Source organism: Cavia porcellus, unplaced genomic scaffold, assembly GCF_034190915.1.
Source record: "Cavia porcellus strain 051 isolate PalLab524CR breed Dunkin Hartley unplaced genomic scaffold, mCavPor4.1 scaffold_17, whole genome shotgun sequence".
NCBI classification, from domain to species: Eukaryota; Metazoa; Chordata; class Mammalia; order Rodentia; family Caviidae; genus Cavia; species Cavia porcellus.
The window spans coordinates 51,885,386-51,895,458 of NW_026947500.1; the positions used below are offsets into that span (position 1 = coordinate 51,885,386).

Sequence of the window (10,073 nt, forward strand, 5' to 3'; positions counted from 1 at the left end):
TCAGGTCAGAAGTTCTTCTGCAGGTGGGGATGGTGACTCCCTCTCAGATGGGCCAGTGATGTCCAAGAGGAAAGGCAGTCACATGCCCTTTCTGAACTGCTGTGAGCTCGAGTCCTGTTGCAGTCCCAGAGGCTTCTACCTGGAGATCTGTAGACAATTATAGAGACGCTGTGTTCTGCAGAGATTTCCCCTGAGAATAGATCAGTTTCTCTTCCCAGAGTCTTAGGGAAGAAGCTGTTAAGCAGCCTGTAGGGACCAAGATGGTTACAGTTTTAAATGAAATGAAATGAATTGTTAACCAACAATTGAAAGTATAAATATTTTCTATATTATGGAGTTATTCTGAGATGCATATTATGGAGTTATTCCAAGATTGACAAGTCTGTTCCTCCAAATATTTATTATTTATAGTGAACTCTTCCTTTGTTCTACCTATTGGAAGAACATAATACATGATTGCTATCCATCATCACCCTATTCTGCAATAGCACACAGGAGCTCTCTGTTCTCACAATGGCTCAGTAACAGTTTACTCACCTTTCCCTTCTCTCTCCAGCCCAACTCTGTCCACTTTTCAAATTCTATGTCTTCATCTTCATTAGCCTCCATAGATGGGTGAGAGTATTCATTGTTTCTCTAACCTGGCTCCTTTACTTAGCGTAATGTTTCCAGTCATAGCCTTATTATTCCAAATGAATGAATTTCCATTTTTTATGGATGCCCCTTGCACCACATATTCCTTTATCCATTCAAGATGGACATATTGAGTGTTTCCAATTTACCACCACAAGGTACATGGAATCTCTTTGTCACACTGATTTTATTTCCTTTGAATCAGTATTTTGAAGACAAAACATAAGATCATGTAGCGGTTCTATTGTTAATTTTTTGATTACTATGCTTGTAGATTTCCATAATGCTTCTGCTGATTCATATTCCCACTCACAGGGCTTCCCTTTTCTTCACATCCTTGATAGGTGTCTTTATCTTCAGTCTTTGTGATAAAGCCATTCTTATTGGAGGGAGATGTTCAAATGTCTTGGATTTGACTTTCCCTCATGATTAGTGAAGTTCAACATGTTTCATATATCATCAATCTTTTGCATGTCTTCTTTTGAGAAATGTGTCTTTTGGCTCGTTCTTAATCATACTTTTTTTCTCATTAGCTGTTTTGGTGGTTCTTTTTTATTTTATGGAAAAAAGCTCAAACAAAATTTCACAGCAAGATAGGAGAATAGCAATAGTTAGTACACTGCATATTACTATCTTTAAAGTAATTATTCAGGGTACAATATATAGGCATTAAAAATTTTTCCCATTGATATTAACACAAATCCTCCTTTTTATAAACTAAGGGACACTAATAGTATAACCAAGTTGCATTTTTTCTCCCTTTTCCCTTCCTTCCTTTCCTTTTTCCCTATCCTAGATTTTTTTTTTCTTTTTGAACAATTTCTTTTATTTCACAGTATCTTTTGTATATGTTATGATTGCATATTATATACACATATTTTATATTACACAGACATATATGTGTGTGTGTGTGTGTGTGTGTGTGTGTATGTATGGTATGTTGCATATTACATATGTTGTGTTGTGGCTCTGCCCTGTCCTTTGCCGGCTACCTGTGCCCTTGGCCGTGTGTCCCAGGGACACGTGGGGTTTCCATGCAGGCAAGCACAGTAGCCCTGAGGGAGCTGTCCTCTCTCAAATCCTATGGTTGCTGACTTTTGCATGGGGCATTGGGGCCGTGTCATGTGAGTAATACTGAAAAGTTCTAGAACGAGGACTTTGGTAATTTGATAGCCATTGTGGACTTAACCACAGGGACACATGGGAGCATTCTGCACTGTCTCAAAAATTTTCATAAATCCAAAATAATCCTAAAATTTATTTCCTACATGACACTGCAGTTCAGCTTAGTCAATAGCATGATTTGTCTGTATATAAAAATTAATCAAGTATCACTAGGTATAGAGACTTAAATTTTTCATATTTAATAATCTTTATGAATTAGCAAGCAGTAATGATCTGATGTCATTTGCCATATAATGTGTCAATATTTAAAGTAAAAAAATCAGAGTTTTGGGGCAATGTATGAGATGATGACATTTCCAGGATATTATTTTTTCTACAAGTGCAAAATATGAGAATATAAGAAAAAATGTTTCAGCAAATCACAGAAAGAACATTATCTCTTAAAATGTACTGAATGTTGATCTAGAAGGTTCTTGCTGTATGTGATTCACTGTCATTACCAATGACTCAAGGGCTCATGGATCAGCACAATTAATATCAAAACACAAGTATATTTTCATACATTCAACAAATATTTATTCAGAATCTGTAGTGCAGTAGAGAAGGCTTTAGCTACTTGCCATCAAGTTATGAGAAAATTGATAAAGTCACTGCTGTCCTGGAGTTCACATTCTCTTTGGGGAAGGTAAATAAGCTATACGTGTCCACGGGTAGTCATGAAGGGTTGATAACAACTGCACAGAATCACTCTGGAGCAGGAGACAGTCAGCGTGATGAATGGAGACTCACCAGTGATGAAGGAGGATGGGGCAGGACTCCACGATGGGATCTTCTGAGGCAGCATCCGGAATGGACAGAGGCCACCCACCCTGGGTACAGCAAGCACAAGGGGCCTGAGGCATGAGCTTGGCTGATGTGAAGCAATGGCAAAAAAAACTTGTGCAATGGAAGACAGGGAAACGCAGGGCAGTGCAAGGGAGAATGGAACCAAACTTAGAGAAGTAAGTGGTAAGTTTACTATGTAAGGGACATACGAAAAGGAAACTGTCGTTGGCTTTATGATTAATTCTTAATCTGAATGTGGAATTATACTTGAATATATTAAAAAGATAGTTATATTCATTGAATTTTCTTGTTCTATTTTATCCTTTGAAAATATGATCATATTGAATGTACAGAATGGTGACACTGAAAATAAATATTAATTCACATGAGATCCCAGATCTGTACATGATTCGTTAAGTTAGGGAAAGTACCTCTTTCATTTCATGACATATAATATATTTTTCAAATTAGGATTATAAGAATATAATTAAAAAATTAAAGAAATCAGAACTGAAGTTAGAATCTGTTGCAAAAACCAAATATCAAATTACAGTTTTTTAACAGTCATTCAATAACTTATTCAGTGTGCTCATGTGAAACAGAATGAACAGAACAGGTATAGACCTGTAAAAGGACATTTATTATGGGTACCATGGTACATGATGGACAAGTTGAATAGTTCTGTGATGTTCTGTCTGTATTCCTAAGAACAAGGCTAGCCAGGGCCTCACTGAGTCTGAGACCAAAGCCTGAGATAGAGGGAGCTGGGCATGGTGTGAGTGTGGAGAAGGAAGACCAAGAAGAGGCCCCAATCATTAACTGAGATCTAAGAGTGACACAAAGGGGATGTTCTTAAGGAGATAGAGACAAGAGACAGACACAGTGACAGAGACAGAGAGACAGAGAGAGACAAAGGGAGAGACAGAGAGAGGTTGCTATCATAGTGCTGCGGACACATATCTTTACTAACCAACTCCCTTAAAAACCAGACTCTTTGCCAGCACTCACAGATGCACGAAAAACAGTTAAATTTTTTTAGCTACCTGAGGGTCTCATTATTCAGCCAAATAAACCCGTAAAAATAACAGCAAAATAACTTGAATACACTAGCACAGTGTATTCAAGTGCGGTGAAACCAATCACATCCATTTCTATGTGTCATCATGAACTTCCTGTGGACATGTCTTCTAGTTACGGGCAGCTTTGAGCCTGTTGTTTGTATATGTGCTTTAATGTGAGATATGAAAAAGAGCACCTGTGGAATGCATGCATCAATATCTTTAAGGATAGTTTAGTCAGCAGATATCAGGATATTTTAAGCATCCTCACTCTGTATTTGTGGACACAGTAGTTTTTTTCAGGTTGAAAGACTTTTGCACAAGTGAGAATATTATGTCAGTAATTAAATTTCATCATGGGCCTCAAAAATGGATTGCACTTTGTACCCAAATAAAACCTGAAAGAAACTCAGAAATGGTTCATTTCACAAAGTTACAATCAAAAGCCTACATTACGATGGGCCTTGAAAAAAAGAATGTGCTCTTGACTTTTAAGAAGGCACTCTTGACCTCCTTGTTCCTCAGGCTGTAGACCAGGGGGTTCAGCATGGGGATGACCATGGTGTAGAACACAGAGGAGATTTTGTCAGTGTCCATGGAGTGACTGGATGTGGGCTGCAGGTACATGAACATCGTAGTCCCATAAAAGATGGAGACTGCAGTGAAGTGGGAGGCACAGGTGGACAGAGCCTTGTGATGTCCTGCATCTGAGTGCATCCTTAGAATGGTGATAAAAATGAAGATGTAAGATGTTGAGATAACCGAGATGGCAAAAAAGATATGAAAGCTCACAAGGTAGACAAGAATCAGTTCGCTAATGTGCTTGTCAGAACAGGACAAGGCCATGACTGGTGGAACATCACAGAAAAAGTGGTGCACCACATTGGAGCTGCAAAAGGAGAGGCTGAATGTGTCCACAACATGGATGCAAGCATTCAGGAGTGAGCAGGTATAGCATCCTAGGACGAGCCCTATACACACCTTGGTGGTCATGGTCGTGGTGTAGTGCAGGGGTTTGCACACTGCGACATAGCGGTCATAGGCCATTGAGGCCAAGAGATAGTTTTCCACACCCACGAAGCATGCAAACAGGAACATCTGAGCAGCACAGGCACTGTATGAAATGACCCTGTTTCCTGTAAGTAGCCCAGTTATGACTGTGGGAGTAACAACTGAGGAGGAACAAAAATCCACCAGGGACAGGTTACCCAGGAAAAAGTACATGGGGCTGTGCAGACGGGGTCCAGGAGGATGAGCAGGATCATCCCCAGGTTCCCAGCCACAGTGATGGTGTAGATGAGGAGGAAGGTGATGAAGAGGGGAAGCTGCAGGTGCGGGTCAGAGGTCAGCCCCAGCAGCAGGAACTCTGTCACCTCTGTCCTGTTCTCCATCAGTGCTGCCCAGTACCTCTACCTGCTCTGTAGCTGTGACAAACAAAGAAACTGAACTAAAATTAGAAAGTTTAAGTACAATATGTATTATATAACAATAGAAGAATTTATACTTTGAGATTTTCCAGAGAAAGTATGTTTTAAAACCAAGCTGATTCTATTAATTTCATGCACATTTATATGCTTTCAAATTGCAGAATTTTAGAAGATCATCTATGTAGTCTAAAAAGTTGCAAACTTATAACCTGTGATTTAGTTACTTGAAAATAACTGTGTGTGTGTATCTATTAACAAATCCCCCCCCCCCCGATTGCAGTAAAAATTGGCACTTCTAAGCTGGGATTGGTGGCAAAGGCCTGTAGTCCTAGCATTTGGGAGGCTGAGGCAGGAGGATCATTGTAAGCTGGAGACCTGCATCTGCTACAATGTGGGCTCAAGGCTACCCTGAACTGCACAGCAAGACCCTATCTCAAAAAAAGATTAAAAAAAAAAAAGGAAAAAATGCCACTTCCACGTTGCTCACTTATCAAAAACTATTACAGACATGCTCAATGTACTTTCTCTGTCTCCTGACAGCAATATTGTGGATTTTTGCTACACTTATGTATATGGGTGACAAGAACTTGAGTGACACACTGATATTTGCACAGGTGTTAAATGTCAGCTTCAACTGTGGACTCACGCTAAACTTCACCATATGCTGAATGGTAACTATGTCTAAACTTGAATTTATAGGTACTAGGTTTCCTCTTTCTTTCAAACTTAGTGTTCTGGTATCATAGTGAATGGATTTACATGTTATGTAGTCACATGAAATGATCAATATCAATATCGAAGGTTTCCATTAGTTAACAAGTTCTGAATGAACCTGCCAGGCTCTCCTCACTGTCTCATGCTCATTCCCAGCAGCCATCTCCATTTCTCATCAACACCACCTGTTGATTCAGGTGAAGCTGAATAGGACCCCTGCCCTCCCTGCTTCTCTGTGTGCCCTGCGGGTGTGGTGAGATCGCGGTGGGGCCACGCAATCACTGGCACGGGGGTTTCAGAGGGAGGCAGAGCAGCAGGTACAGCAGACCTAAGGGTTTAGGGTCCCCGGAGGGACTCGTGTCAGACCACACATTTGTACCCAGCAATTGTTAGTCCTCCACAATCTACGTAGGAGCTTACCAGTTTGCTAAATGTGGAATCAGAGGCAGGACAGAATGCTTTGGAATAATAAAAATGTTTCCAGAACATTGCTGATGTCCTGTGAGAGGAGCTCCCCTCGTCTCAGGGAGCAGCCACGTTTTCCAGCATCCCTAAGGCAAGGAGAGGAAATCAGAGAGGGAACATTAACATGGACCATGACCCATGAGCATAGTGAGTCCCTTCCAGAATGACGTCCTCCTCATCCATGGCATAAACATGGTGTGAGTATTCACTCACAGAGGCATGTCCACAAAAAGTAAAAGTGTCTGACTCACTTTCAAAGAGCTTATTATTTATTTAAAACTCCATGAATGGGAACCTACCTTTGGGGGATGTTCCTGACCATGGCTGCAGGCTCACAGCCAGTCCTCAGGTCAGAGGTTCTCCTGCAGGTGCGGACAGTGACTCCCATTCAGATGGGTCAGTGACATCCAGTACCAACTTCTCCTCTCAACTGTTGTCAGATCCAGTCCTGTCAGGGTCCCTCTGGTTTCTACCTGAAGATCTGGAGATGATTATGGAGATGTTGTGATCCCTTGAGATTTCCCCTTGAGCCTAGTTCGTTCCTCCTCCAAGTCTCTTAGGGAAGAAACTGTTAAGCTGCCTGTAGGGACCAAGATGGTTACAGTTTTAAATTAAATAAAATGTTAACCAATAATTGAAAGTTTAAATATTTTCTATGTTATGGAGTTATTCTGAGATGCATATTGTAGAGTTAAACCAAGATCAACAAGTCTGTTCCTCTAAGTATTTATTGTTTCTTTACAGTGAACTCTTCTTTTGTTCTACTTATTTGAAGACCACGATGCATAATTGCTATCCATCATCATCCTACTCTGCAGTACACAGGAGCTCTCTGTCCTCACAATGACTTAGTAACAGTTCACCCACCTTACCCTCCTCTCTCTACTCTCTTCAGCTCAACTCTGTCCACTTCTCAAATTCTATTGACTTTATCTTCATTAGATTCCATAGATGAGTGAGAGTATTCAGTCATTGTTTTTCTAACGTGGCTCATTTATGTAGCATGATTCTAGTTATAGCCATACTGTAATGAGTGATCAAATTTCCACCTTTTTTGGATGCCCCTTGCAACTTATATACTTTTATGCATTCAGGATGGACATATTGAGTGTTTCCAAATTGTCACCACAAGGTACATGGAACCTCTTTGGCATACCGATTTCCTTTTCTTTGAATTTGTATTTGGAGGAGGGAAAGTAAGGTCATGTAGGTGGTTCTACTCTCAATTTTTAAGTACTATGCTTATAGACCTCCATAATGCTTCTGCTGATTCATCTTCACACCCAAAGGCAAGGCTTCACTTTCTTCATCCTTAGTAGGTGTCTTTATCTTCGGTCTTTGTGATAAAACCATTCTTATTGGAGTGAGATGTCCAAATGTCTTTGATTTGACTTTCCCTCATGATTAGTGAAGTTCAACATTTTTCATATAAAATCTTTTGTATGTGTTCTTTTGAGAAATGTGTCTTTTGGTCCATTGGTATTTGTGATCATGCTCTTTGTTTTTCTTATGAACTGCTCTGGTTTTTCTTTCCTTATTTTATGGAAAAATGGTAAACAAAGTTTCATAACAAGATGAGAGGAGAATAACAATAGTTAGTACATTGCATGTTATTATGTTTAAAGTAGTTACTCGCAGTACAACACATGGGCATACAAAATTCTCCCATTGATATTAGCACAAATCCTCCTTTTCTATGACCTGACACTTGTAGTTTAACCTTCTTAAATTTTTTCTCCCTTTTCCCTTCTTTCCTTTCCTTTTCCTCATCCTAGATTTTTTCTTTTTGAATAATTTCTTCCCATTTCATAGCATCTAATTGTATATGTTATGATTTGTTTCTGGATGTTCCCTCAAAGCTTCATGCAATCATGGGGGCAAGCCTCTAGAGTTTATGGTTGATTCATGTTCCAATGCTGCAGTAGTGGGTGTGAGACCTACACCTATACTAGTGTGGGTGTGATCTACGTACAATATGAGGGAAAGAAAACGTCTCTGTGTGCTCTTCCATTTTTGCTCTTGCTGCTTTTGCTGTCTTCTGCTACCATCAACAGTTGTACCTCGGCCATGACACTCTGCCTTGGAGCTGACTGAGTATGGGAAAAAACCTCCACAAACTGTAAGCTAACTAAACCTTTCCTTCTTTCATTTTAGGCATCAGGTATTTTGTCTTAGCAATGAGAGAAAAGTAACTAAGTATATTTTAGACTTTGTTTACTCTTTTCATTTCTCACACCAGGGTGACAACATGATGTTTATACATATAAGTCTGGTTTATTTCTTTATGTATAGTCTCAGATTGCATCCAATTACTAATAAATGTTTGGAGTTTGTTCTTTGCGGCTCAATAGTACTTTAATTGTATAAAAATACCACATCATTTGTATCCATTGCTCAGGTAATGGGCAATTGGATTTGTTTCCACAACTTATCTATCTCAAATTGTGCTGCTATATATATGAATGCACATAAATCACCGTGATATGATGCTTTTTGATCCAAGCAAGGAAATAGCTGGATCAAATGGGACTTCTAATTCTAGTTTTTGAGGAGTCACCACACTAATTTCCACAGTGGTTGCACCAGTCTGTACTGCCAAAGGTGGAGAAGGGTTCTTTTTCTCTCCACAGCCTCTGCAGCACTTTTTATTGGTGGATTTCTTAATGGCAGCCATTTTTTAATTTGCCTCTCTCAAGTGACCAATGATGTGGAATATGTTTTTAATGCATTTATTTACCATTTGTGTGTATTCATCTCAGATGCTTATGTTTGCACTGGTTCTTTGAATTTCAGTGATCTGATTTTTAACAGTTCTCTATAAGTTATAGATAGAAGTCCTTTGTCTAAGGAACAATTGGCTAAATGTGTTTTTTACCAAACTCTGGGGTGTCTTTTCACTCTGTTAGTGATTTCTTTTGAGTTGAAAAAGCTTTTTAATAAGATGAAGTTCAAGTTGTTGATTCTTTGAAATATTTCCCACACTGTTGGGATTTTTTTCATAAACTCTGCCTATACCTATGTCTTTGACTTTGACTTACTCTCCCTTCCAGTAGACTTAGTGTTTCAGTTTTAATATTTAAGTTTTTGGCCCATTTTGGCTTTAGTTCAGTGCATGGTAATAGATAGGAGTCTAGTTTTAGTCTGTGGCATGTAGAGAACCAGCTATTCTAGCACCATTTGTTAAAGAGGCTTTTTTCTAGTGAGTATATATTATATATGTCCTCTTTGTCAAAGATAAGGTAGCTTAGTGTCATTGTAGTTATTTCTGTATTTTCTATTGGGTTCCACTGGTCCTTAGGTCTGTTTTTGGCAGTACCATGCTGATTCTGTCAGAGTAGCTTCATAGTATAATTTCAAGTCAGGGATTATGATGCCTCCTACTTTTCCTTTCTTGCCCAGAATGTCTTTTGCTATTCTATGTCTCTTTTGCTTTCAAAACAACTTTGGGAATGTTTTCTCTAGCTTTGTGAGGCATTTTAATGATATTTTAATTGGAGTTGCATTAAATCTGTATATTGTATTTTAGAAGTATGGGCATTTTCACTGTGTTGGTTCTTCCTAACTCTCAGCAAGGGATATCTTGCTATTTTCTGACAGCCTCTTCTATTGCCTTTTTCAGGGTACTGTAATTTTCAGTGTATAGATCTTTTACATCTTTTGTTAGATTGATTTCTGAGTATTTCATTTTTTTGGATGCTACTGTGAAGGATGTGATTTTCCTAAACAATACAAAGAATTAATTAATTTAAAAGTTGTTTATTTGAATGAATAAATAAAATTGATAAGTCTTTAATTAACCTTATCAAAAAAGGTAATAAAAGACTCA

At 38.9% G+C, this 10,073-nt stretch overlaps 1 pseudogene; it reads right to left on the reverse strand.

Moving 5' to 3' along the window:
* Nucleotides 1–4,088: 4,088 nt before the first annotated feature.
* On the reverse strand, nt 4,089–5,032 carry LOC100727921 (olfactory receptor 5B3-like; annotated as a pseudogene).
* Nucleotides 5,033–10,073: the final 5,041 nt, after the last annotated feature.